We start from the raw sequence: 26,930 nt of genomic DNA on the forward strand, positions 1-26,930 counted from the left end.
GAAAAATGGATCTGATAGTGTAAATGCCCCTTTAGACTTCATATAAGGATTGAAGCTGACGAACATCACGGCTCATAATTACTGCTGGATTGTGAAAGAGACATAAGGTGGTGTCCTACAACGAGCTGCGGTTTTGTGTCCGGTCATAAAAATTAAAAACAATGTAAGTCAATGGTGACGGATCAATTTTTTATGGGGCCTAAAATAAACGGATCCGTTACCCATTGGCCTTCAATGTATTGAGTGACTATTCAGTTTTATTCCGATATTGAGATCCTCTCCTGGATAACTCATGTGGTAACTCATGCTGCTGTCAGCACAGGACTTTATTAGCTAGTTTCTGCTATAGAAACACAAAAATCTGGTAATCCTTTTTTTTGCAAGTTCATTGAAGTCTACTCCTGCTCTTCCCATATTGAAATAGAGTGTGCTATTCTATCTCAAGAACGTGGCCCCCGAAGTGAAGAACAGAACACCAAGCATGCACCAGATGCTTCTCACTCACTGCTATGGGACTTCTGAAAATAGTCATCCAACGCACTTGGTTATTTTCAGATATCCCATTTCAGAGAATGGTGAGCAAGCCACATAAGGCTAATATCACACCAGCAAGACATCCTGCAGGCTGTCCCAGCAGAGAACAGCCTGCCATCGATCTCTGAATCGAGCATAATCGGAAAACACTGCCTGCCTGCTAGACCCTATTGACTATAATGGGAACCGACGGAGATCCTGGCCACTCCCTGACATATATGTTGGGATTTGGCTAGACAAAAGATTTTATAGTCAATGGGGTGCGGCGGGCAGGTGGTACTATCCAGCTATGCCAGATCAGAAGAACTTTGGCAGCTATTCTCTGACAAAACAGCCTGCTCAATGTCTCCGAACAATGATGTGGAAATAGCCTAAGGTAGCTTCTGTGTACATTCAGTTTTTCTTCTCACTTCTGTACTCCAATGGGCAATCCACAAAAGTGGACATAGGACATGCACTTCTCTGATTCTTAGATTGGGCACATGGATCAGTGAAAAAACAAATGAGTGAATAGCCCCAGTGACTTGTATGGGTCCGTGTACTATCAGTTTTTAAAACAGACAGCAGACAGAAGAATAAACCCTTGCCAAAAACATACAAATGGAGTTGGCACACAATTCACAGTACAAGCTCTAAAGCTTCCTCCCTTGGCAGCTGCAAAGAGCCAGAATTGTATCATGTCCATGCTCCTAATGAGGGCCACCGCAAGAACTGTGCAATAAGTTAAAGGGGTTCTCCGGGCTTTTAATATGGATGACCTATCCTCAGGATAGGTCATCAATATCAATCGGCAGGGGTCCGACACCTGGCACCCCCACTGATCAGCTGTATGAAGGGAAGGAGCTCCCTTCTCTCTTCCTGATCACCATAGACATAGCAGCAGCGAAAAGAAGATGGCACGCACGCACTGCGCACACCTTCCCTTCGTACAGCTGATCGGCGGGGGTGCCGGATGTCAGACCCCTGCCGATCTGATGTTGAGGACCTATCTTTTGTTGGGTGCAAAAATGCTATTGTCAGATACCAAACGTTGGCCAATAGGAAATAATAAAACACTCTAAAAACAATGTATTTTCAGTACTGGTGCTTTAAGAAAGTTTCCTGGCCCTTTTTTGCCCCTTTTTAAAAAAAAAATTGCAGCATACTCTAGGTATCTGGAAAAAACTGCAAGTAAAACATTGTGAGACTAAATAATGCCATCACAAAAAATGCTTGTAAAAATACATGATTTTGCAGCATTTTTTGCAAGCCCAAAATGCCAAGAAAATAATGTAATGTAGCGTGGCGGCAGTCTAAGACTACTGATAAATCAGACCTACTCTCCGCCATGCTGCTTATTTCACATAGTGAGAGATAAAGTGAGAAAAATCACACGATTTCTCAAAGCATCTGAGATGTTTTCTACAGTAATATTGCATGCACAGTGTTCACTCCACACTTTCACTCTGCTAATATAAATGGCTTAGATTTGTTAATTACAAAATGCACTAAGTGTATTTTTTCAAGCAACATGAATATTTTATTATTTAATTAAAAAAATGTTAAAATCCTATCTCTCTGATTTAGATACACTAGGAGACTACGTTTAGACCTTGCCCAGGAGAACACAGGCACATTTTTCTATTCTGAATGATGTCCATTGCATACGTTGTACTGGAAAACAAATAAATTTGCTATCTTTTAGTAACTAGACCAGGGCCTCTTGAGCGTTCCTGCCTCTTTCTTACCTTTGTTTTTCTACTTTGTTCTTGTGTTTCTTTTCACTCTCTCTAAGGGACAACTTAGAATGGGATATCCAGGCAATGCATAAAAGCAGCTATAAAACATTTGCATGACTTTTAAGTACACAATTGTGTTGTAAACGTATGACAGCAGATATTTGTCATACGGAAGCATACATCAAGAGACATTTTAAGGGTGTTCTGTGTACATATCATCCGAAAATGGCCTATTGTTTATTTTTTTAACTCTTTTATTAAAAGAGAAATAACATCGACATCATACACTCCTGTTACATATCATAGTTTTTTCGTAACATATTGTACTTCATGACACTGGTAAAATGAATTAAAAAATAATAATTTTTATTTATAAAAAAATACCCAAATTTACATAAAATTTGTAAAAAATTGCAAATTTACAAGTTTCAATTTCTCTAATACATAGTAATACCTCCAAAAATAGTTATTACTTTACATTCCCCATATGTCTACTTCATGTTCGGATCATTTTGGGAATGATATTTTATTTTTGGGGGATGTTACAAGGCTTAGAAGTTTAAAAGCAAATCTTGAAATTTTTCTGAAATTTTCAAAAACCCAATTTTTATGGACCAGTTCAGGTCTGAAGTCACTTTGCAAGGCTTACATAATAGAAACCACCCAAAAATGACCCATTCTAGAAACTAAACCCCTCAAGGTATTCAAAACTGATTTTTACAAACTTTGTTAACCATTTAGGTGTTCCACAAGAATTAATGGAAAATAGAGATACAATTTTAAAATTTCACTTTGTTGGCAGATTTTTTTTCCAGTTACAAAGCAAGGGTTAACAGCCAAACCAAACTCAATATTTATGGCTCTGATTCTGTAGTTTACAGAAACACTCCATATGTGGTCGTAAACTGCTGTACGGGCACACGGCAGGGCACAGAATGAAAGGAATGCCATACGGTTTTTGGAAGGCAGGTTTTGCTGGACTGTTTTTTTTTACACCATTGAAGCCCCCCGATGCACCCCTAGAGTAGAAACTCTATAAAAGTGACCCCATCTAAGAAACTACACCCCTCAATGTATTCAAAACTGATTTTACAAACTTTGTTAACCCTTTAGGTGTTCCACAAGAATTATTAGAAAATAGAGATACAATTTAGAAATTTCACTTTTTTGGCAGATTTTCCAATTTTAATATTTTTTTTACTTTTACAAAGCAAGGGTTAACAGCCAAACAAAACTCAATATTTATGGCCCTGATTCTGTAGTTTACAGAAACACCCCATATGTGGTCGTAAACTACCGTATTTTTCGCCCTATAAGACGCACTTTTTCCCCCCCAAAATTGGGGGGGGGGAAAGGCAGTGCGTCTTATGTGGCGAATACTTGACTTTGTATACCGCCGACCGCATGCTGCGCAGCGCGGTGGCGGGTGTATTAGTGGGCATGGATGAGGGAGGAGGGGCCGGCATCCAGGTCTGTAACTACAGCGGGCCCGGTGCAGTCACTGTATTCTGCTACACCGGGCCCGCTCACTGTAGGAATCCTAACTGCAGGCAATGCTAACAGTCTTTTATCCAGCCTGTACTTACGATACTAACTTTCCGGCAGGCAGCGGGCAGGAGGCTGAACTGGTGGGCGGGCGCTTACAACGTAACTCACTATGTCACGCGCCGGCTCCGCCCACTTTATGAATGAAGAAGGGAGAGCCGGCGCGTGACATAGTGAGTTACGTTGTAAGCGCCCGCCCACCAGTTCAGCCTCCTGCCCGCTGCCTGCCGGAAAGTTAGTATCGTAAGTACAGGCTGGATAAAAGACTGTTAGCATTGCCTGCAGTTAGGATTCCTACAGTGAGCGGGCCCGGTGTAGCAGAATACAGTGACTGCACCAGGCCCGCTGTAGTTACAGAGCTGGATGCCGGCCCCTCATCCCTATTGGGGGTCATTCTATGGATGGCACTGTTATGGGGGTCTGTGGACACATAGCGTAAAATGCTATTTATGTGTCATCAACAGATCCCCCATAACAGTGCCATCCACAGTCCCCAATAACAGTGCCATCCACAGTCCGCAATAACAGTGCCATCCACAGTCCGCAATAACAGTGCCATCCACAGTCCCCAATAACAGTGCCATCCACAGTCCCCAATAACAGTGCCATCCACAGTCCCCAATAACAGTGCCATCCACAGTCCCCAATAACAGTGCCATCCACAGTGCCCCCCATAACCGTGCCATCCACAGTGCCCCCCATAACCGTGCCATCCACAGACCCCTATAACAGTACCATCCACAGATCCCCATAACCGTGCCATCCACAGACCCCCATAACAATGCCATCCACCGACCCCCCCATAACAGTGCCATCCCCAGATCCCACATAACACCATTAGGCACACCTTTTGGTTCAAATTTTTTTATTTTATTTTTTCCTCCTTAAAAACCTAGGTGCGTCTTATGGGCCGGTGCGTCTTATAGGGTGAAAAATACGGTACTGTACGGGCACACGGCAGGGCGCAGAAGGAAAGGAATGCCATACATTTTTTGGAAGGCAGATTTTGCTGGACTGTTTTTTTTGACACTATGTCCCATTTGAAGCCCCCCTGATGCGCCCCGAGAGTAGAAACTGCATAAAAGTGACCTCATCTAAGAAACTAAACCCCTCAAGGTATTCAAAAGTGATTTTACAAACTTTGTTAACCCTTTAGGTGTACCACAAGAATTAATGGAAAATAGAGATACAATTTCAAAATTTAACTTTTTTGGCAGATTTTCCATTTTAATATTTTTTTTAACTTTTACAAGATTTAACAGCTAAACAAAACTCAATATTTATGGCCCTGATTCTGTAGTTTACAGAAACACCCCATATGTGGTCGTAAACTACTGTATGGGCACACGGCAGGGCGCAGAAGGAAAGGAATGCCATACGGTTTTTGGAAGGCAGATTTTGCTGGACTGTTTTTTTTTGAAACTCCCAAAAAGTGACCCCATTTTAGAAACTACGGGATAGGGTGGAAGTTTTGTTGGTACTAGTTTAGGGTACATATGATCGGAAATACACTAACCTGTTGAATCAGGAGGGACTCCCTACACCTGTCGGGTCTGCCGCATCTAAAAAGTGGTCTAAAGAAGAGTCTAACATCATATTTAAGTCTCCCATGCACCTTGGCATGTGGGTAAGTAGTCGCAAAGGTGGCTGCAAAATGTAAAACCTGCATAGAGCCAAGGGTGAGGATTATAAATGCCTAATAAAGTGTATTGTACATTGTCAATAAGAGAATGAAAAAATACATATCTGCTTTCTGAATCAATGGCTAGGCTCCGTAATTGTTTGTGTATCAACAGGGACACCCATTTTGAAGAAGAGGTGTGATAGGAATGTGCGGCCCACTGAACCCTAGGCTTCTTTAGGACTCGAGAAGTGTTGGTGATAAGATGTGTCTCTTGGAGAAACAGAATTTGCGTGCTAGAATTTCTAATAAAGGCAAGCACCATAGATCTCTTTTGTGGCGTACCCAGTCCCCTGACATTCCACTATAAGATTTTTATCTCAGCCATGGATTCCAGGGCAAACATATGTTGTCAGGAGTGGAAAATATTGCAGTGGGTGTAGTAGTGTGTAACAGTGCTGCATGAATAACTGTAACTAACTGATAAAACATAATTATCGTAAAACCAGAAAAACAACCTAGATTACCTAACAATGTACTTTGTGTAAGTGTAGTGTTAGGTCTGGAGTAGCTTTTCAATCCAGACAATAGGCCAGTAAAACCGGGATGCCTCTGCCTACGATGATGATTGGCAGAAGCATGCAGGCTGTGGCTACAGTAATGGTGTATCCATTTAAATATATGTGTGCAGGTATTAAGGCCCTATGTCTACATGCTATATAGGCCCTATGTCTACAAGATATAGATATAATCAAGAGGCTGCAATGAAATATACAGTATCTGAAACATATCAACTAAACCAAACCAGTCCCTAGATAAGGCCGGGAGTCTCAGCGTCTTGGAGATTTTCACAGTAGGGCCAGCCATTCAGAGACTTCTCCAGGAGAGGTAAAGAAGACCGCTCTGTCGCCATCCACTACTCTGAGCTTTGCAGGATAGCTCATGGAGTAAGGGATGTTGGCTTCTCTCAGGCGTCTCTTGACATCCATAAGAGTGGCACATTGTTTCTGCAATTCCATGGGAAAATCCGGAAAGATGGAGACCCTGACGTTGTCATATTTAATTTCTTGCCGTCCTCTGGCTAGAGCCAGTATCCTGTCCCTATCTTTGCAGTTAGGAAACCTTGCAAGCATGGGTTGGGGTGGGGCCCCTGGCGGGTGAGATTTTGCTGGTACTCTGAGAGACCTTTCAACCGCATATGCCGGAGAGAAATCCGCATCCGGGAAAAGTTCTTTCATCCATTTTTCTATAAACTCATCCGCTGTGCGGCCTTCTTCTCTTTCAGGCAAGCCGATGATTCTAATGTTGTTTCTACAGAGCCTGTTTTCTAGGTCATCTGCTTTCTGCTTCCAGAGCTCCGCTTTGGTGTTAAGATCAGATATGGATCTGGGAACAGTGGCAGTAGCATCTTCTATGCGTGATATACGCTCTTCAGTGTGTTGAACTCTTTCTCGCAGGTTATGCAGGTCTTGGCGCAGTAGTCCCAGATCAATCTTGAATTAATCTAGTTTCCCTGTGAGAGATGTCTTATAGGCAAGTATTGGCTTCCAGGACTTGGGCTGATACTTGTTTAAGAGTGATCTCATCATGATCCTCCTCATGGGAAGTTATAGGGGCCGATAAATCTGATGCAGCGCTAGCCCTTGTGTGCATATTCCGCTGCGGTAGAGTTGACTGCGCGCACTCATCTGGTTGTCTAGCAAATTCTCACAATTTTTATGTGGCACTTTGTGTTTTAATGTGGCCCCATTGTTATATCAGGATAGTAGCAGGTATGCAATAGAAGAAACTGATTTCAGGGCTCTTGGAAGCGCAATGTATTTTCTTATATAATAAAGCTGCCGGTGAGGTCAAAGGATATTTTCCTGTTGTCGATAAGATGGCCAACTGGTGGGAAACTAAAGGGGGCTGCGAGTTTGGCTGGACTCTTTTCCTCCACTGCAATTATCTTGCCAGCTGATTCCTGATCCCCTCCCCCTGTATCTCATCAGGTCAAGTGCGCCGAACTCTAGTGGAACAGACTTGGTACACATGACCTGGTTCTCGGCGTGGCTCCCTCCGTGCTCCCTCTCTATTTGCAGCAGGGCTCAGCCAGGGGTCTAATTTGGCATTAAATGGCTGTTGTTAGTCAGGAGTTGTCCTGTTCTGTACCGCTAGCTACAGAGTTCCTCTCAAACACGTTCAGCCATCTTGGCTGCTGGCCACGCCTCCCCCTGTTGTTTAAATTTAAAGGCAATGGACACCTTTGGGTCAATTTTATCAGTCAGTCAAAGTAATTTTTCAGTTGGTCTTTATTAAAAACGTTCAACAGTTTGTGTTCTACAGCCTTCACTTTAATGTATCTGCAGAGTATCTTGCTTTCTGTTTTGCATAGAATCCATCAGGCAGCTGCTCCGATGGCAAGATCTTTAGCCCTTATTTCTGAACTCCTGGCAGCTCATAAACACTCATTTAAGCCATATTCTTATGAATTTGAACCATACCCACCTTACTAATCCCCCGGTCTCTGCTTCCTGGTCCCTCTCGACATGCAGAAAATGACTTCTCAATCAATCACTGGGTCACAATCGCAGGCAGTAAGTTTTAATGGGGTTGTCCAGCATTACAACTAGTGATGAGCAAAGTAAATAAAAAATGTATTCTCCTACTTCGCCGAATTTTACAAAAACAAAACTGTTTTGTGATGAATTGCTTTATCACGAAGCACCTGTCTTCGCGATTGCGCTGCTCCACGTCATTCTACCCCTCAGATGCCGCATTCATAGCTGATCGCGGCATCTGATATTAATAACCGAGTGTAAAATAAAATAAGAATAAAATAATACTTAACTGATCCATTTGCTCGCGATGGGCCAGCCGACGCCTTGCGTGGCCCGAGATTTCGGCTGAGATCTTCAAGCAAGATGGCAGCCGAGATATTCAGACAAATGGATCAGGTAAGTATTTTTTTTATTGGCTACCGAGAAGCACAAGGAAATTCGGCTTTGCAGCGAATCTAATTTATCTTGAAATTCGGATTGAAGTTCACTTCGTGGACTTTGGTTCACTCATATTTATAACCTCTTTTAAATTTGGTGAGTAGTGTGCTGTAACAAAACATAGAAATTGACTCACCTGCTCTCCACCTCTCTCTTCAAGCGCTAATAATCCACACTCATTCTGGTCCACTGTCTGTAGACTTCTGGATGAGGTCACATGCACCACTGCAGCCAATCACTGGCCTCAGTAGTGATGTGTTACCAAGTACAGGCAAAATTTAAAAGGGATTATAAAGCTAGACAACCTCTTTATGATTTGCAGACAACCCATATAAAAATAATTAAAAGCAAATGTTTAGAAATTGAAATTTTTCAGTCTTTTTACATGTCTTCTTAAACCACACACCTGTACCTACCTGCGAAGAGCACAGGATGGTGGAAAGCAGCTCCACCAAATGGAACACTCAATGGGGTATTAGCAGTTTAACTGTTATGTCATAAAGCTGACTTAGATTAGCACCATTCAGAGAGCAGCAATGGGTATAAATAGCATGTAGACAACTGTCCTGCTCAGTGTGAAGAAGCATACTATCCAGGAGCAGCAGAACATTCAGAAAGCAGTCTGAAGTGCCCCGATACATTACATTCTGAGGTAAGGGAATTATAGCTTTTTTTTATGCTATACTCAAGTGTTCCTGGTCTATGAGATGGAGTTTGTGACTACACAGATGATTTTCTTGGTTTGGGTCAAATCCCAGTATCAGAAGAGCCTACACAATATATCTGCCACCTACAACTGTGATTGCTTGCAGATGTCCAGTAGGATAAACTGCTAAATTGTCACCACAGCACAGGCATCATGCCCCATATCCTGATTCGGGCTGAGTTTCCCTGTTAAAGAGCTAATACATGTCTTATTGGATATGGGTCCAAGTTTAAGATGGTTGCTTCAATTTTTGTTTAACATTATGGTAGGGATGCAGACAGTGTCAGACTGGGGTGCCTAGGGCCCACTAGTAAAATTTATTTTGGGGGCCCACCATACGGATACATTCAAATATAATAAATAATCTAACAAGTTTTTAATATGAAAATAGTCTGGTTGAGGTGCTGTACATTGAATATATGTATGTAGTGCAGTAAGCCTACTGTGTTATGTGCCACTTGTACAGGGGGTGGGAGACTAGGAGCCCACCTTCCTCAGGGGCCCATCGGGGGATCCCCCTGTCCCCAGTACCCCAGTTTAGGAAAACTGTGGCCCAGTTCGAGCCTGGATGCAGAGATGTAAATGGTCCTATTAGCAGATCTGGACAGGATCCAAGACTTGATCCCCTCTGCAGGCCGATTTTGAACATTGTGAAGGAGGAGTATGCAGGAAACCAGTAAGAAGGCAGAATTGTGTTGATTAGTGTTGAGCAAGGCATCCTAAGTGCAATTCAGTCCGAAGTTTTGAAATACTTTCAATTCTAAACAAATCCGAATTTCCTCGCACTTTGTGGGAACAATTCAGTTTTCCTAAAATGAAGGCTGCATGTGTTACAAAGCAAAACCAACTGTAGAAGAGAAAAGCCAGGGAACACAAGATCACCCATTATGCTGTGCAGCCAGCCAATCCACAGATAGCCACCACCTGTGATGTCACAGCCCTAAAAAAAAAACATCCTGCGCAGTCTCCACCATTGTCCTATGAGCTGGGCATAGGGAGAGACGTGGCATGCGCTCATGTGCTTGGGGCAGTGTTGTGTAAAATGATTAATTGAATAATGTTGGAGAGGGAGACTGCAGGGAGACTGCAGGGAGAGTGCAGAGAGACTTATTCTGCGTCAGTTTTATTTATTCATACATTTACTTATTCCTACATAAGGTGTAAACTAAGATATGTAATTCAATACCAATAAGATGGAAGCCTTTATTATTCCAGTGCCTGCGTGCCAACCAATACCATCCAATCTGCAAACCTTTGGGAGGCCAGGTCTTGATGACCAATCCGTCCTCATCTTTTTCTGGCTTTACCTCTCCCAAATAATCCTAGTCTCCATCTCCTAGAAAACTTGGCAAGATGCATAGAGAGGAGGAGCTGGATGTTCCTGATGACATATTCTCATTGATATTAGATGATGTGGAAAAGGAGGAAAAGCAGATGGCAGAAGAAGGACTCCCACCTGTAGGGAAGGAGAGCGCTGGGGTTGGAGAAGTGGGTATGCCAAAGCTGAATAATATTCAGTGTTTAATGTCAAATAACCTGCAGGAGATTGCAGGCCAGAACAGCAATAATATGCATATTGCCCCCCCCCCCCCCCACCTAACCAGCCAAACCCTGGACCAGCAATAGCCCATTTAAAGGTGCATTAATGGTGCCACATGGCCATTAACAATGAATAAGACTATACAGTGCGGTCTTCATTATTAAATGAAAGGCAGCTCCAGGATAATTGGCCGTGCAGTTCTTCACCGCAGCATGGCTGCAATCTGCCCACAGCAAGGCCGCTCAGTGTGCCCGAACCCTTAGGCAGAGTGCCTAGGTATACCTGATTTATAGCAATTTGCGACAAATTAATTTGGAACAAATCAAATTTCTTTAAACTTTGCCGAAGTTGCCAAATCAAATCAAAAACCTCACTCATCTCTAGTGTTGATGAAGGAAACTAGGGCAGCAAGGCAAGCTACACAGACAAAGCGGGGAATTTATCCAGCCCTGCACTCCAGAATTCTGGCTTAAAAAATTTGCTAAATAGGTCTTTGCGACTGTAAGATGACTTGCACAGTAATTCTGCGACTTTTTGACCTACACCATTAAAGCCAGTTTTGAAAAGTGGATGGAAATCTGGTTGTGGTGAGCTATGTTAATAAATTAGTTTCACTTCTGATTTATCCAGTAGGGGGGGTAGTATAGAAAATATGGAGTAACATTTCTAGACAAAAGAGTAAGGTTTAAAGACGCACCAAATTTTATAAACAACGTGCAACATTTGATACATTTGGCAGGAGGCTAATGCAGACTCCAAGTATCTATGATAATAAAAGCCCTCTGTGGCCGCGTTGTGTCCGTGCATGTGTGCAGATGTTAAACACGCATGCGCGGCACGCTGGCCAATCGGCACACCTGCACGAACACCACCTGCACCGCTCATACCTGCGCGCCCGGCGTGTACAGGGGGGAGAGCGCCTGACGTGTAGAGCTGTCCGGAAATAAATGGCCACATAACTTGGGGGGAGGTGGCTGTGTGTGCTGCACTGTCAGGGCTCTCCCAGTACCCGACTCTGGAGCAATTGATCTCTCCTGCTCGCTGCAGTCTCTTTGTGAGTGGTGGTGAGAGGCCACATCCATCCCTCTGTGCCGTCCTCTGTCATCCCGAGCTGCAGGCAGCTGACACGGGGAAATAATAGTGCAACTTCCCTGCCCTCTCTCTACCCCCATTACTCTGACTACATCTGTACACTCCGGCCATGACATTAGAGAGAACTAGGGAGGGGGCTTCAGGGGATATATTATAGAGATGAAGGGGGATACAGGCAATGTATGATCATAACATAGAGAGGGAGGGGGTATGTGATATACTGTAGACAGGGAGGGGATACAGGGATATATAATATATTATAGAGAGGGAGGGGGATACAGGGATATATTATAGAAAGGGAGGAGGGGATGCAGGGATATATTATAGACAGGGAAGGGATACAGGGATATATGATATATTATAGAGAGGGAGGAGGATACAGGGGGTATATGATGTACTGTAGAGAAGGAGGCGTTACAGGGATGTATGATCATATTATAGAGAGGGAGGGGGATACAGGGATATATGATATACCTTAGAGAAGGAGGGGGTATATAACAGAGAAAGGATATATAATATACTATAGGGAAGGAGGGAGATATATAACATAGAAGCCCTGTGTGAGTGCTCAGGGCTGCGTGTCCGTGCGTGTGTGCCGATAATTGAACTGTGCATGCGTGGTGCGCCATGCAATCAACACGCCGCCCACACCAGCGTACACCGACCAATCATCACACGGCACTCCACGCACCGCCCACACCTGCAAGTTGGCCAATCACTGCTCGCAGGTTATGGTGTGCTCTCCACATCGGAGTGCCGCCATTACTGTTCGTACATCACACAGCCGCACAGTCCCAGCACTCTCAGCCACAGACAGCAGCTGCTGCCAGCAGTCTCAGTCACGAGTCGCTGCCAGCCGTCTCAGCCATCAGTCAGTGCCACCAGTCACAGTGCCAGCAGTCTCAGCCACCAGTCAGTGTCAGCCGTCTCAGCCATCAGTCAGTGCCACCAGCCACAGCCACCAGTCACAGTGCCAGCAGTCTCAGCCACCAGTCAGTGCCACCAGTCACAGAGCCAGAAGTCTGAGCCATCAGTCAGTGCCACCAGCCACAGCCACCAGTCACAGTGCCAGTAGTCTCAGCCACCAGTCAGTGCCAGCCATCTTAGCCATCAATCAGTGCCACTAGCCACCAGTCACAGTGCCAGCAGTCTCAGCCACCAGTCAGTGCCAGCCATCTCAGCCATCAGTTAGTGCCACCAGCCACCAGTCACAGTGCCAGGAGTCTCAGCCACCCGTCCGTGCCAGCCATCTCAGCTACCAGTCACAGTGCCAGCAGTCTCAGCCACCAGTAAGTACCAGCAGTCTCAGCCACCAGTATGTACCAGCAGTCTTAGCCACCAGTTGCCTCCACCAGTCCCAGCCGCCTCAGCCATCAGTCAGTGCCACCAGCCACAGCCACCAGTCACAGTGCCAGCAGTCTCAGCCACCAGTCAGTGCCAGCCATCTCAGCCATCAGTTAGTGCCACCAGCCATCAGTCACAGTGCCAGCAGTCTCAGCCACCAATCACAGTGCCAGCCGTCTCAGCCACCAGTCACAGTGCCAGCAGTCTCAGCCACCAGTCAGTCCCAGCAGTCTCAGCCACCAGTCGCTGCCAGCAGTCTCAGCACCACCAGTCAGTTCCAGCCATCTCAGCCATCAGTCACAGTGCCAGAAGTCTCAGGCACAGCCAACAGTCTTGGCCACCAGCCACAGCCACCAGTCAGTGCCAGTGCCATTTAATATAGACTGTTCCTACTAATGTTTATGCACTACTGTTCTTGCGCCCGTTATTGTAACGGGCTTAATGTCTAGTTAACCTTATAATGGAGATATTGTCTGACAGCAGGTTTCTCCCCTTTCCCCAGTGAATACACATATACTGTACATTCAGCCAATCCAGGCATGTATGAGAGAGTCGGGAGGGAATCAGGAGAGATACAGTAGCTATCGTCAAATGGTCTTTTGCTATTGAAAGTTTATAGCAGCCTTAATAGGGCACCATACTAGACATGAGGAATAAGGAATCCTCTGTAATGCAAATAATAATTGTGCTGCCAGTGTTGAAGAATGTGACATAAATCAGGATTGTTTTAGGCACTTTTTGCTCTCTGTCAAAATTATTTTAAGTTGAAGCTTTGCATACAGTGGCACACAAGAGAGGACTCAGCCCCTTCTTATGCAAATAATACTAGAAACTGAATAAAATGCATTGACAGGATGGGAACAGTAAAAAGAAAACATATCAAAGTTCCTTTAAAAAGGCTTTCACGCTTGGGGGAAATTATATTTGCAAATATATTCCTGGTGCTTTTGGAATAGATCCAATTTTTATCATACATTGGTCAAAAATCAAGCAAGTTATTGATATGCAAATTCAGTTAAAAAAAATATATTATTTGAAATCAAAGTAGCAGGGAGCTTGTAATCTGGTCTAAAGACATAAAAGATATGATATAATGATAGTGCAGACATGCTAATTAGTCTTGAGCGAATTGAAGCTGACAAAGTGGAATTCGATATGACGTTTAGGAACAATTCGATTTGCACCAAATTAGAATTTCCTGGATCTTCGTGTTACAAAGGGAAAGTAAGAAGCCCTGGAATGAGGGATCACCCATAATGCCATGCAGACAGCCAATCAGCAGCTAGTCAGCCCCTGTGATGTCACAGCCCTATAAAACCCTCATCCTGCTCAGTCTCTGCCATTTCACTGTGAACTGAGTATAGGGAGAGACGTGACAAGTGCTAGGGACAGTGTTTAAGAAAGCCTTTAATTGTAAGATATTGGATAGGAAGAGTTCAGGGACAATGTAGGAAGATCGTAGGGAGACTTTTTATACAGTATAGGGAGAGCATAGGGAGTGTGCAGGGACTAATTGTCCCCTATGGTTAGTAGACAAGCAATTCTATTACACCTTGGTTCACTAACTGGGATGAAAAAAGCGATCTAATACTACTGCTATTGGGATGTCCACATTGTTTTATGGATAAGAAATTCTATAAAAAAATGTGGTCTATTTTTACAATTATTTGGTTTTCCACCTTGTTTTATAGATAAGTAATTCCCTTTGGCCTTGATTCTGTAATTGGGGTGAAAAAGCAGTCTATTTTTACAGTTATTTGTTTTTCCACTTTGTTTTATAGATAAGTGTTTTTTATGAAAAAGCGGTCAAATACTACTGCTATTGTGGTGTATTTTTATAGGTTAGTGATTCTATAATGCCTTGATTCTGTAACTGGGGAGAAAAAGCGGTTTAATACTACTACCACTTTGAACTTACAGTTATTGTTACTGCACAGTATGTCTGACAGACAGGTTCCAGGGCTTTCCATGGGAATGGGCAGTGGCAAAAATGTTTCTGAAGCTGGCAGAAGTAGCAGCAGAAGAAGGGAGGGGTAGGAGGGTGGGTAGCAGCAGTCACAGCAACAGGCCAGAGCTGCCAGTGTCATCCAGCGGTCGTGTTTTTGACTAGCAAACCAGCTGTCCTTGAATGGCTGACTCAGTCTTCAACATAATCCCAAATTATATCAGACACCCACACCCAGAAGTCAATGGGTTCCTCTGACACCACTCTTAGTTGGCATGGGCCAGGAACAAGCTCTGTGCCCCCACCTTCCTGAACCAGCCTCTTTCTTTTTCTGCTGATTTTGGTCGGGAAGTATTGTATGCTGCCAGCTTTGCTCTGGTTTTCAGCGAGGATAAACTTATTGAGGACAGTCAGCAGCTACTGCCCAGCCCAGATTTGAAGGAGAGATCCACTGCTCCTTCCTGCAGGCGGGCAAGTAGCGACGATGAGAGTCACATGGGATGAAGTGTTGCGAGCATTCAGGCACGCGGCAATGAGACTGGTGAGGGTGATATAAGTGACATGCAGACAGCAGTAGACCATGATGTAGCCAATTGCACGTGGGAGCTGGATGAAGAGGGGCCTTCATCATGATCATCATCAGGGGGTGAGGGTGCACGCCCTCCTTGAGCTCCAAAGACAGAATGGTGTTCCCCAACATTGCCTCATATGCAATGTTTCCACACATTGGAACTCCATTCTCCACATGTTGGAGCAGAGGAAGGCTGTGAACGATTTCTTGATTATGCAGGCTGACAGGAGTACTCCCCTGTGTAACTTTGCCATTAGCCAGTGTCAGCTTATGCATGACACCTGCCGTTTACACAGTCTCTTTGAGAAGGCCACTTTATTTGCCAGTTGCCAGGGATACAGGATGAATTATGTAATTTCACTCCTACATATCCTGGAGCAGATGCTGATAAATCTGGTTGGCCAGGGGACAGGAGACCTGGCACCTACATCTTATGGCCATTTGAGCCCTGTGGGGGCTGAACTGGTGGATGAGGAGGATGACATTCACGCACAAGCAATGTATACAGAAATAAGTGGCTTATCAGCACAAGTGAAAGGAGAGGAGCTGGAGGGCAATGAAGAAGACCAGGCAGATAACCCTGACACACCGTGACAGTATGCAGTGGAGATTGAGGCAGGGAATCTCTCTAATTCCCTTGTGCAAATAGCCAGATGCATGCTGAGTTGCTTGCATAGTGACAGCTGCATTATCACCATTCGGCAGAGGGATGACTATTGGCTCTCTACCATGTCAGACCCTAGCCACTGGTCCAAAATGAGGGCCTTTATTCCACCTTTTTAGAGGGAGGATAAACTCAACTACTATCAAGATATCCTATGTAGTCAGTTGGACGCTGCCTATGTACGCCTTTGCCCATCCCCATAAAGGTCTGATGGGGGGGCCCTCTGCGCTCACACTTCACTGCCTTAACTGCAAGAGGGGGGCAGGAGCAGCACCCGCTCTATCAGCAGCAACTTAAGTTTTGAGTCTCTAGTGAGGACTTTTCTTCACCCGGCTACTGAAGAAACCACCCACCAGCAGCGGGACATGGAGCAAAACCTGAACCAGCAGGTAGTGGGATACTTGGAATGCACCGTGGCTCCAAGCAGGAGTGGGTCCAAAACACAGAAGACATGCAAATACTTCCTTCACGTGTCATCTCTGTTTTGGACCTACTCCTGTTTATTTATTTTTTGGCCTTACCAATACTGATCAATTACTGACCAAATACTGACCGTGTGAAGGCAGATGTTCAAAAGACAGGATACATTTTTTGTCGGGTTGTTATTCTGATGGATCAGAAGAAGGGAAATATAACCCCAGATCCAAGATCCCTTGGACTACTGGGCAGCCAAATTTGATTTGTGGCCGCAACTGGCCAAGTTTGCCCTGGACAAGCTTTCCTTTCCAGCCAGTAGTGTGGCATCAAAGTGGGTGTTTAGTACGGCGGGGGCATAGTTACCCCAACGAGAACTCGCCTTTCAACATAAAATGTTGAGAAATTAACCTTTGTAAAGATGAATCAGGTGTGGATCAGACAGGATTTCAACACGCCAGTGCCTGATGCATCAGATTAGATAATTCTGGCTGCCACACCAAAACATTGTGAAAAATGGCCCGTTACTCCTGGCCACGTACTTTATTAGTCTGATGCTGCTACCTGCCTGATGCCTCTGCTGCCATCTTCTCCTACTGCCACCATCTTGTGCTGTTACAGCCACTGCTGTTGCCACCTCACCACTCTGTCACTGGGCCACTATGATGACTCCTCATGCTGTTGCCACCGCGCACCGCTCTGTGACAGGGCCACCATGATGGCTCCTCTTGCTGTTTCCACCCTCGCCACTCTATGACTGGGCTACTAGTGTCCCTGTTGGCCTTTTTGCCATCACAGTTTATTTTCCTGTTCTCCTGATCCATCAGAAGAACTGAAAAATTAAAACCGCAACGGATACTGTCTTTAGAGTATCCATAAAGCCTCCCTACTGTCAGTGTTTTCCATCAGGATTTGATCCTGATTTAGAAGCCAAAAGCAGGAATGGGTCCAAAACACAGAAGACATGCAAATACTTCCTTCACGTGTCATCTCTGTTTTGGACCCACTCCTGTTTTGTTTTTTTTGCCTCAAGAATACTGATCAATTACTGACCAAATACTGATCGTGTGAAGGAGGATGCTCAAAAGACAGGATCCATTTTTTGTTGGGTTGTTCTTCTGATGGATCAGAAGAAGGGAAAAATAAACTGTGATGTCAACACAAACTTACTGCTAACACCCTATCCACTCTGTCATCGGTCCACTACTTGTTTCAGTGTGTTACACACCAGCTTTTTAAGAAATCTATGTGGAAACAGGAAACAGTGTTAAATAAGACAGCACTTTCACTTTACAGCGGAGTTTGAGTGGGTAACACAATAGCTTAGCTATCAACCAATGTGAACACCCCAACAACAGTGAGATGAGACCACTCTTTCCTAATTTGGGAGAATCATTGTGTAACACACCAGGTTCTCTAGTGTAAAAAGAGATCGCTCTATAGTAGAATCTTGGACCACTGCATGGTTAAGTACATTATACCTGCAAAAAAAAAATGGGTCAGTTCACACTTCAGTCATTTGATCAGTTCATTCCAGCAGCTACTGTATGGTGAGCCAAAATCAGGAGCCAATCCTTCTCTAAAATAAGGTATCATAAAAAGATCTGCCCCTGTTCTGTGTTTTGGGCCCCTAACTGACCAACCAAATAAGAGAAATGTGAACTGAGCCTAATAGTGACGCACGCCAACACGCACATCCATATAATGTATGTGACCTTCCTGTAATACTGATGCACAATAACTATTTCACAGTGATATACACCAACATGCTCTCTCTCTGCAGGCCGGGATATAGCTGACAACATGTTTCATGATGAATTAATTCGGAACAAAGCAAATTATTTAGAAAAATTGGTGAAGCATCCGAATCATCTCATCTCTAATGCTATTAGTCCCAGGCATGTTCATTGTGTCTGCCCTGTCTTGAGCAACTGCGGTGTCTTACTTGTGTTGTTAATCAAATGACCAAAAATAAATCTAAATACTCGATTTTGCAGAAATGGGTGAAGACGATCATATCTGGCAGAAAAATGTCACAACTAGTAGGATCATTTATCATTGTACCGTACATTTCTACTCGACAACTCACATTATTTATAGCCAAGTGATCTACAACTTGAGTTTCCTGGACCCAAAATAATATTTTTTTTATAGGGCCCTTCACCTATTATGTGTCATATATAATATCAGTGCCAAAAGAGTGATAATCCAGCAGTCCGACTGCCCCCCGGAACAATGCCAGAAGATGCCAGTAGCACATATGTTAAGAAATGACAAGCTCAGAGTCTTGTCTACAAATGCTCGCAGTTTAGGGAATCAGATCAATAAACTTGAGTCTATAATGGCATCTGAGAATATAGATTTAGTGGCTGTTACTGAGACATGGTTCAATGGGAGTAATGACTGGGATATAACAATATCAGGGTTCTCTCTATATAGGAAAGACAGAGAAGGCAAGAAAGGGTGAGGGGTGGCCCTGTATATGAAAGATAGCATAAAATCTAATTTAATATAAGTTACCGAGACCAATTTAGAGTCAGTTTGGGTTACCTTGCAGCTTGATAATCATAAGGTAACTCGTGTAGGTGTGATAAATAGACCACCTAGCCAAGTCAAAGAATTCAATGATCTACTAGTTGAGGAAATAGCTAAAATGACATTGAAGGGGGAAGTTATCATTATGGGAGACTTTAATCTTCCCGATGTAAACTGGAAAACCAAAATAGCTAGTTCTGCCAGGAGTACAGATATTCTAAATGCCCTACTTGGATTGTCTCTTCTAAAACAAAAGTTTTAGATTTTAGAAAAACTGACTTTTCTAAAATTAGATTAGTGGTATACAAGTCCCTATCAGATTGGAACAGTTTCAATGGAGTCCAGGAGAAATTGGACTACTGTATTTTTCGCCCTATAAGACGCACCGTCCCATAAGACGCACCTAGGTTTTTGATGAAGAAAATAAGGAAAAAAAAGTTTTTAACCAAAAGGTGTGCTTTTGATGGGTTTGAACTAACATCTGTCTGTGCATGACACTATTATGGGGGATATGTGGATGATGCACTGTTATAGGGTGGGGGATTTGTGGATGGCACTGTTATGTGGGGGAGCTGTGGATGGCATTATGATGGGGGAGCTGTGGATGGCATTATGATGGGGGGGTCTGTGGATGGCATTATGATAGTGGGGGGATCTGTGGATGGCATTATGATGGGGGTGATCTGTGGATGGCACTATGATGGGGTGGATCTGTGGATGACCCTGCTATATGTGTCATCCACAGATCCCCCATAACAGTCCCATCCACAGATCCCCCCATCATAATGCCATCCACAGACCCCCCCCCATCATTATTCCATTCACAGATTCCTAGGGAGGGAATCTCCCCTAGTAGGCGGGGAGAGCGGCGGGGCCGTTCAGACACTGTACTCTGGCCCCTCAGCTCAGTATGTACTGTATTATACGTAGTGTTAATCATCAGAACTAAAATGAATAATGATGCGCTCCCCATGTGTACCGTACTTACCGGTACACATGTCACGCTCCTGTAGTAAGCACTAGCGGCTAGCAGGCAGGCCGGGCAGCCGTAACTCACTGAGGTCACGTGCCTGCTCCGCCTACTTCATTCATAAAATAGGGGGAGCAGGCACGTGACCTCCCTGAGTTACGGCTGCCCGGCCTGCCTGCTAGCTGCTAGTGCTTACTACAGGACCGTGACATGTGTACCGGTGAGTACGGTACACATGGGGAGCGCATCATTATTCAGTTTAGATCTGATGATTAACACTACGTATAATACAGTACATACTGAGCTGCGGGGCCAGAGTACAGTGCCTGCACGGCCCCGCTGCTGTCCCCGCCTACTACAGTCCCTCCTCACTAATACATCGCAGTCTGCAATGCTGCAGCATCGCAGACTGCGATGTAAATTGCCAGCATTCGCCCCATAAGACGCAGGGGCACTTTTCCCCCACTTTTGGAGGGGGGGGGGGAGTGCATCTTATGGGGCGAAAAATACAGTACTTAAAAGTGGCACTATTGAAGGCAACAGATAATTGCATTAGGCTTGTCAGTAAACGCAAAAAATAGGAAGAGACCACTGTGGTACTCAGCAGAAGTGGCAAAAATCATTAAAAACAAAAAGATAGCATTTATACAAAAAAAAAAAAAAACACGAGGATGACAGGCAAATTTATAAGATTAGGCAGAGAGAGGCCAAACAAGTTATAAAAGCTTCTAAAGTACAGACAGAAGAGAAATTAGCTCAGTCAGTGAAAGAAGGCAATAAGACATTCTTCAGATACATAAATGAAAAAAGGAAACTAAAACAAGGAATTACCAAATTAAAAACAAAAGAAGGAAGGTATATGGAAGAAGATAAAGAACTAGCTGACTGCCTTAATGAATACTTCTGTTCAGTTTGTACAAAGGAAAGTGAAGGAAAAGGACCTCAGTTAGGAAGGAAGACTAAATAAAGCATCTTTTGATGCATGTGTCTTTACAAAGGAAGAGGTTCTAAGTCAGCTGTCTAAAATTAATACAAATAAGTCACAGGGGCCTGATGGGATACACCCAAAGCTATTAAAAGAGCTTAGCTGTGAACTAGCAAAACCATTGGTTTACTTCAGGGAGATCATGTCAAACTAATCTTATCGATTTTTTTGATTGGGTGACTAAAATAATAGATGGCGGAGGTGCAGTAGACATCGCTTATCTAGACTTTAGTAAGGCTTTTGATACTGTCCAACATAGAAGGCTTATCAATAAATTGCAGTCTTTGTGGTTGGACATATTGTTGAATGGATTAGGCAGTGGCTGAGGGACAGACAACAGAGGGTTGTAGTCAATGGAGTATATTAAGACCATGGTCTTGTTACCAGTGGGGTACCTCAGGGATCGTCAAGAGGAATGGTAAAAAATCTGGCAACTAAAATTTAATGTTGATAAGTGCAAGATAATACACCTGGGGCATAAAAACCCAAGAGCAGAATATAAAATCAGTGATACAGTCCTACCCTCAGTATCTGAGGAAAGGGATTTAGGGGCCATTATTTCAGAAGACTTAAAGGTAGGCAGACAAAGTCATAGAGCAGCAGTAAATGCTAGCAGAATGCTTGGGTGTATAGGGAGAGGCATTACCAGTAGAAAGAGGGAGGTGCTCATGCCGCTCTACAGAGCACTAGTGAGACCTCATTTGGAGTATTGTGCGCAGTACTGGAGACCATATCTCCAGACGGATATTGATACTTTGGAGAGAGTTCAGAGAAGAACTACTAAACTAGTACATGGATTGCAGGATAAAACTTACCAGGAAAGAATAAAGAACCTTAACATGTATAGCTTGGAAGAAAGACGAGACAGAGGGGATATGATAGAAACTTTTAAATACATAAAGGGAATCAACAAGGTAAAAGAGGAGAGAATATTTAAAAGAAGAAAAACTGCTACAAGAGGACATAGTTTTAAATTAGAGGGGCAAAGGTTTAAAAGTAATATCAGGAAGTATTACTTTACTGAGAGAGTAGTGGATGCATGGAATAGCCTTCCTGCAGAAGTAGTAGCTGCAAATACAATAGGCATAAGGCCATCCTTCATATAAGATAGGGTCAAGGGCTATTCATAGTATTCAGTATATTGGGCAGACTAGATGGGCCAAATGGTTCTTATCTGCCGACACATTCTATGTTTCTATGTTTCTATGCAGCAGAAGGGTGTTTGGGTCCCAAAAAACACCAGTTTCTGGCAGCAACTGCTACTTCCCCACTGCCTATTGCTACATACCTGCAAATCCAAAAACAAAGAACATATCTTGCATTCAGTAGAACATAATCATCATTGAAACTGTGCCAATATTCTGTCTCAAACCTACTAATAATAGTGTTAGGGTTGTATTCATACTTACTAAGTCTCAACAAATGGTTCTCTGTGATTATTATATTGATGGACAATCTTCAGGATCGGTCAATATAAGATAAGTGGGGGTCCGACTCCCAGCACCCCTGTCAATCAGCTGTTTGAGGAAACTGTGCACCCAACTGAGCTCTGGTGAGTGCTGTGGCCACCTCACAGCTTACCAAGCACAGCACCGTCCATTGGACAGTGCCTGTGCTTGAAATTGAAGTTCAGCCCCATTCACTTGAATGGGACTGAGCTGTGCATAGGTCATGTAGTCAAAAAAAATGAAACAAATAAACAAAATGTCTGGAAAGAGGTCTAAGTACTCACCAAGCACTGTGGTGTCTTCATACAGCTGACTAGTGAGGTGTCGGGAGTCAGACCCCTGCCACTCTGATATTAAAGGGGTTTTCTGAGACTTTTATACTTCAAAATCGGGTTGACAGATTACTTGGAGGGGCTGGAGAAGATCCAGTGGTCATGGTCCATATCAGAATCAATGACAAAGTTAGAGGTAGGTGGAGCATCCTTAAAAATTATTTTAGGGATTTAGGTCAAAAGCTTAGGGCAAGGACCTCAAAGGTAGTATTTCCCGAAATACTACCGATACCACGAGCCACACAAGAAAGGCATCGGGAAATTAGTGAGGTTAACAAGTGGCTCAATAACTGGTGTAGGAAGCAGGGGATTGGGCTCCTGGAGAACTCGGCCAACTTCTCTGTTGCCTGCAGGCTCTTTCGTAGGGATGGGCTACACCTCAATGGGGAAGGGGGAGCTGTGTTGGGGGAGAAAATGGCTAGAAGGTTGGAGGAGTGTTTAAACTAGGGACTGGGGGGGGAGTAATTACATTATAGGATGGGAAGATAGTGCAGATAGAGACCGGGGTAAAGGAAATGGAAAGAGGGACTAGAACAGCTCATAAGGAAAAGTGTAGGGTAAAAAATATACATAAACCTCTTAAATGTATGTATACTAATGCCAGAAGCCTGACTAATAAAAATGGGGAACTGGAATTAGTGATGTGTGAGGAGGATTATGACATAGTGGGAATAACTGAGACATGGCTGGATGATAGCTATGACTGGGAGGTTAATGTACAGGGTTACAGTCTGTTTAGAAAGTATCACCAAAACCGGAGAGGGGTCTGCCTTTATGTTAAGTCCTGTATAAAGCCCTCACTCTGGGAAGATATAAGTGAGGGACATGAACATGTGGAGTCAAGGTGGGTAGACATACATGGATGCAAAAACAATAATAAATTACTAATAGTAGTTTATTATAAACCACCTAATATACCAGAGTCCACAGAAATTCTACTACTAAACAAGATAGACGAGGCGGCAAATCATAATGAGGTTGTTATTATGGGGGACTTCAACTACCCAGATATAGACTGGGAAACTGAATCTTGTATATCTCATAAAGGAAACAGGTTCTTGGCAATAAGCAAAGACAATTACCTCGACCCGACTAGAGGGATGGCCATACTGGACTTAGTATTAACCAATAGACCTGACAGAACAACAGATGTGCAGGTTGGGGGACACCTAGGAAATAGTGACCATAAAGTAATAAGCTTCCAATTATCATTCAAAAGAGTGTTTCTTCAGGGAGGAACAAAAATACCAAACTTCAAAAAAGCTAAATTTAGCCAAATAAGAGAGGCCATAGGCATAACTAACTGGGACAAAGTCCTCAATAATAAAAATACAGCCACAAAATCGGATAATTTTTAAAAGCATCCTAAAATCTAATTGTGAGAGGTACATACCTTATGGGAATAAAAGGTTAAGGAACAAGAAGAAACCAATGTGGATAAATAGAACTGTAAAGAGAGCAATAAATGACAAAAAGAAAGCATTTAAATCACTAAAACAGGAGGGTGGCGAGGAAGCACTGAAAAACTATAAGAAAAAAATAGAATATGTAACAAACAAATAAAAGCAGCCAAACTAGAGACCGAGAGATTAATTGCCAAAGAGAGCAAAACTAACTCTACAATGTTTTTCAATTATAAAAATGGTAAAAAGTATAAGTCTGAAGTTGTCGGACCTCTACAGAGTAATGAGTGGGGAGTTGCAGAGAGCGATGAGTAGAAAGCAACGCTATTAAAGCATAACTGTCATATTTTTTTTATTTGCTAGTTTATTAGAGCTAGGCATGTATACCTGAGTTAGTCTGTCAATGATTGCTAAAAGATCTGTAATTACATTATAATAACAGCTTTCATTAATGTCTCCTGTCCCTTTCCACTGCTCCCTTTAAAGACCATTGCTAGGGCTTAGCTGTCTCCCAACTTAATGTAAACAGAAGACAGAGGGGCGGTCCTTCACACTGCATGCCTGCATTAGGCTTCAGAGTGAGGAGGCATGTCTTTCAGTGATCCAATCTGATTGGCTGGCAGGAAGCTGCTGGCTACAGCAAGTGTGTATGGGAAGTAAGGGAAGGCAGTTTTGGCCTCAGAGAACTGGCAGAGGAGCCATCTTGAGAAGATCCTCATATTGTAGGATTCAAGACAGCCATAACTAAGGGGAAAACTCAGGGAAAACGGTGGCATGTGAAGAAACTAAAGATTGCTTTATGCATAATGCTGCTGTAGCAGTAACATATGCTAAAATTGCTTTTTTGATGAAAACATGACAGTTATCCTTTAAATATTTTTTTCTTCACTGTATTCACTAAAGAAAATAAACTGTCAGATGAAATGCAGAATGTAAAAGTTAATTCCCATTAAAAGTGCCCTGTCTGACCCAAGAAGAAGTACAGCGGCGTCTTAAAAAGATTAAAATAGACAAATCGTCAGGACCAGATGGCATACCCCCCTTGTATCCTAAGAGAATTAAGTAATGGCATAGCCAGACCCTTATTTCTGATATAATAACGCCATATCAGCATGGCTTCATGAGGGATCGGTCATTTCAAACTAATTTAATCAGTTTCTAAGAGGAGGTAAGTTCTAGACTTGTCAGCGGCGAATCAATGGATGTCGTATATTTGGACTTCTCAAAAGCATTTGACACTGTACCGTATAAAAGGTTAGTATATAAAATGAGAATCCTTGGACTGGCAGAAAATGTCTGTATGTGGGTAAGTAACTGGCTCAGTGATAGAAAACAGAGGGTGGTTATTAACGATACACACTCAAATTGGGTCACTGTCACTAGTGGAGTAGCTCAGGGGTCAGTATTGGGCCCTATTCTCTTTAATATATTTATTAATGATCTTGTAGAAGGCTTGCACAGTAAAATAAAAATATTTGCAGATGACACTAAACTGTGTAAAGTAATTGACACGGAAGAGGACAGTATACTGCTACAGATGGATCTGGATAGATTGGAGGCTTGGGCAGAGAAGTGGCAGATGAGATTTAACACTGACAAATGTAAGGTTATGCACATAGGAAGGAATAATGCAAGTCACCCATACATACTAAATGGTAAAACACTGGGTAACACTGACATGGAAAAGGACCTAGGAATTTTAGTGAACAGCAAACTAAGCTGTAAAAACCAGTGTCAGGCAGCTGCTGCCAAGGCCAATAAGAAAATGGGTTGCATCAAAAGGGACATAGATGCCTGTGATGAGAACATAGTCCTGCCACTTTACAAACTACTAGTTAGACCACACATGGAGTACTGTGTACAGTTCTGGGCTCCTGTGAACAAGGCAGACATAGCAGAGCTGGAGAGGGTACAGAGGAGGGCAACTAAAGTAATAACTGGAATGGAGGGGCTACAGTACCCTGAAGGATTATCAACATTAGGGTTATTCACTTTAGAAAAAAGATGACTGAGGGGAGAGCTAATTACTATGTATAAATATATCAGGGGTCAGTACAGAGATCTCTCCCATCATCTATTTATCCCCAGGACTGTGACGAGGGGACATCCTCTGAATCTGGAGGAAAGAAGGTTTGTACACAAACATAGAAGAGGATTATTTATGGTAAGAGCAGTGAGACTATGGAACTCTCTGCCTGAGGAGGTGGTGATGGTGAGTACACTAAAGGGATTCAAGAGGGGCCTGGATGTATTTCTGGAGTGTAATAATATTACAGGCTATAGCTACTAGAGAGGGGTCGTTGATCCAGGGAGTTATACTGATTGCCTGAATTGAGTTGGGAAGGAATTTTTTTCCCCTTAAGTGGGGAAAATTGGCTTCTATCTCACATTTTTATTTTGCCTTCCTCTGGATCAACTTGCAGGTTAACAGGCCTTATATACTATGTTACTATGTATTGTCTATCCTCTGGATAGGTCATCAGTATCTGATTGGTGGGGGTCTAACACCAGAGATCCCTTCCGATCAGCTGTTTGAGAAGTTCACAGTAGCGCCCCAGCCTTCTCGCAGCTCAGCCTTGGCCATG

The 26,930-nt window shown here is 43.4% G+C and overlaps 1 protein-coding gene across 1 annotated transcript in view; it reads right to left on the minus strand.

The window, feature by feature from the left end:
• Nucleotides 1-26,930, minus strand: part of NKAIN3 (sodium/potassium transporting ATPase interacting 3) — a 589,073-nt gene that overhangs the window by 141,194 nt on the left and 420,949 nt on the right. The window lies entirely within an intron of this gene.

This window comes from Bufo gargarizans, chromosome 5, assembly GCF_014858855.1.
Source record: "Bufo gargarizans isolate SCDJY-AF-19 chromosome 5, ASM1485885v1, whole genome shotgun sequence".
Lineage (NCBI taxonomy): Eukaryota > Metazoa > Chordata > Amphibia > Anura > Bufonidae > Bufo > Bufo gargarizans.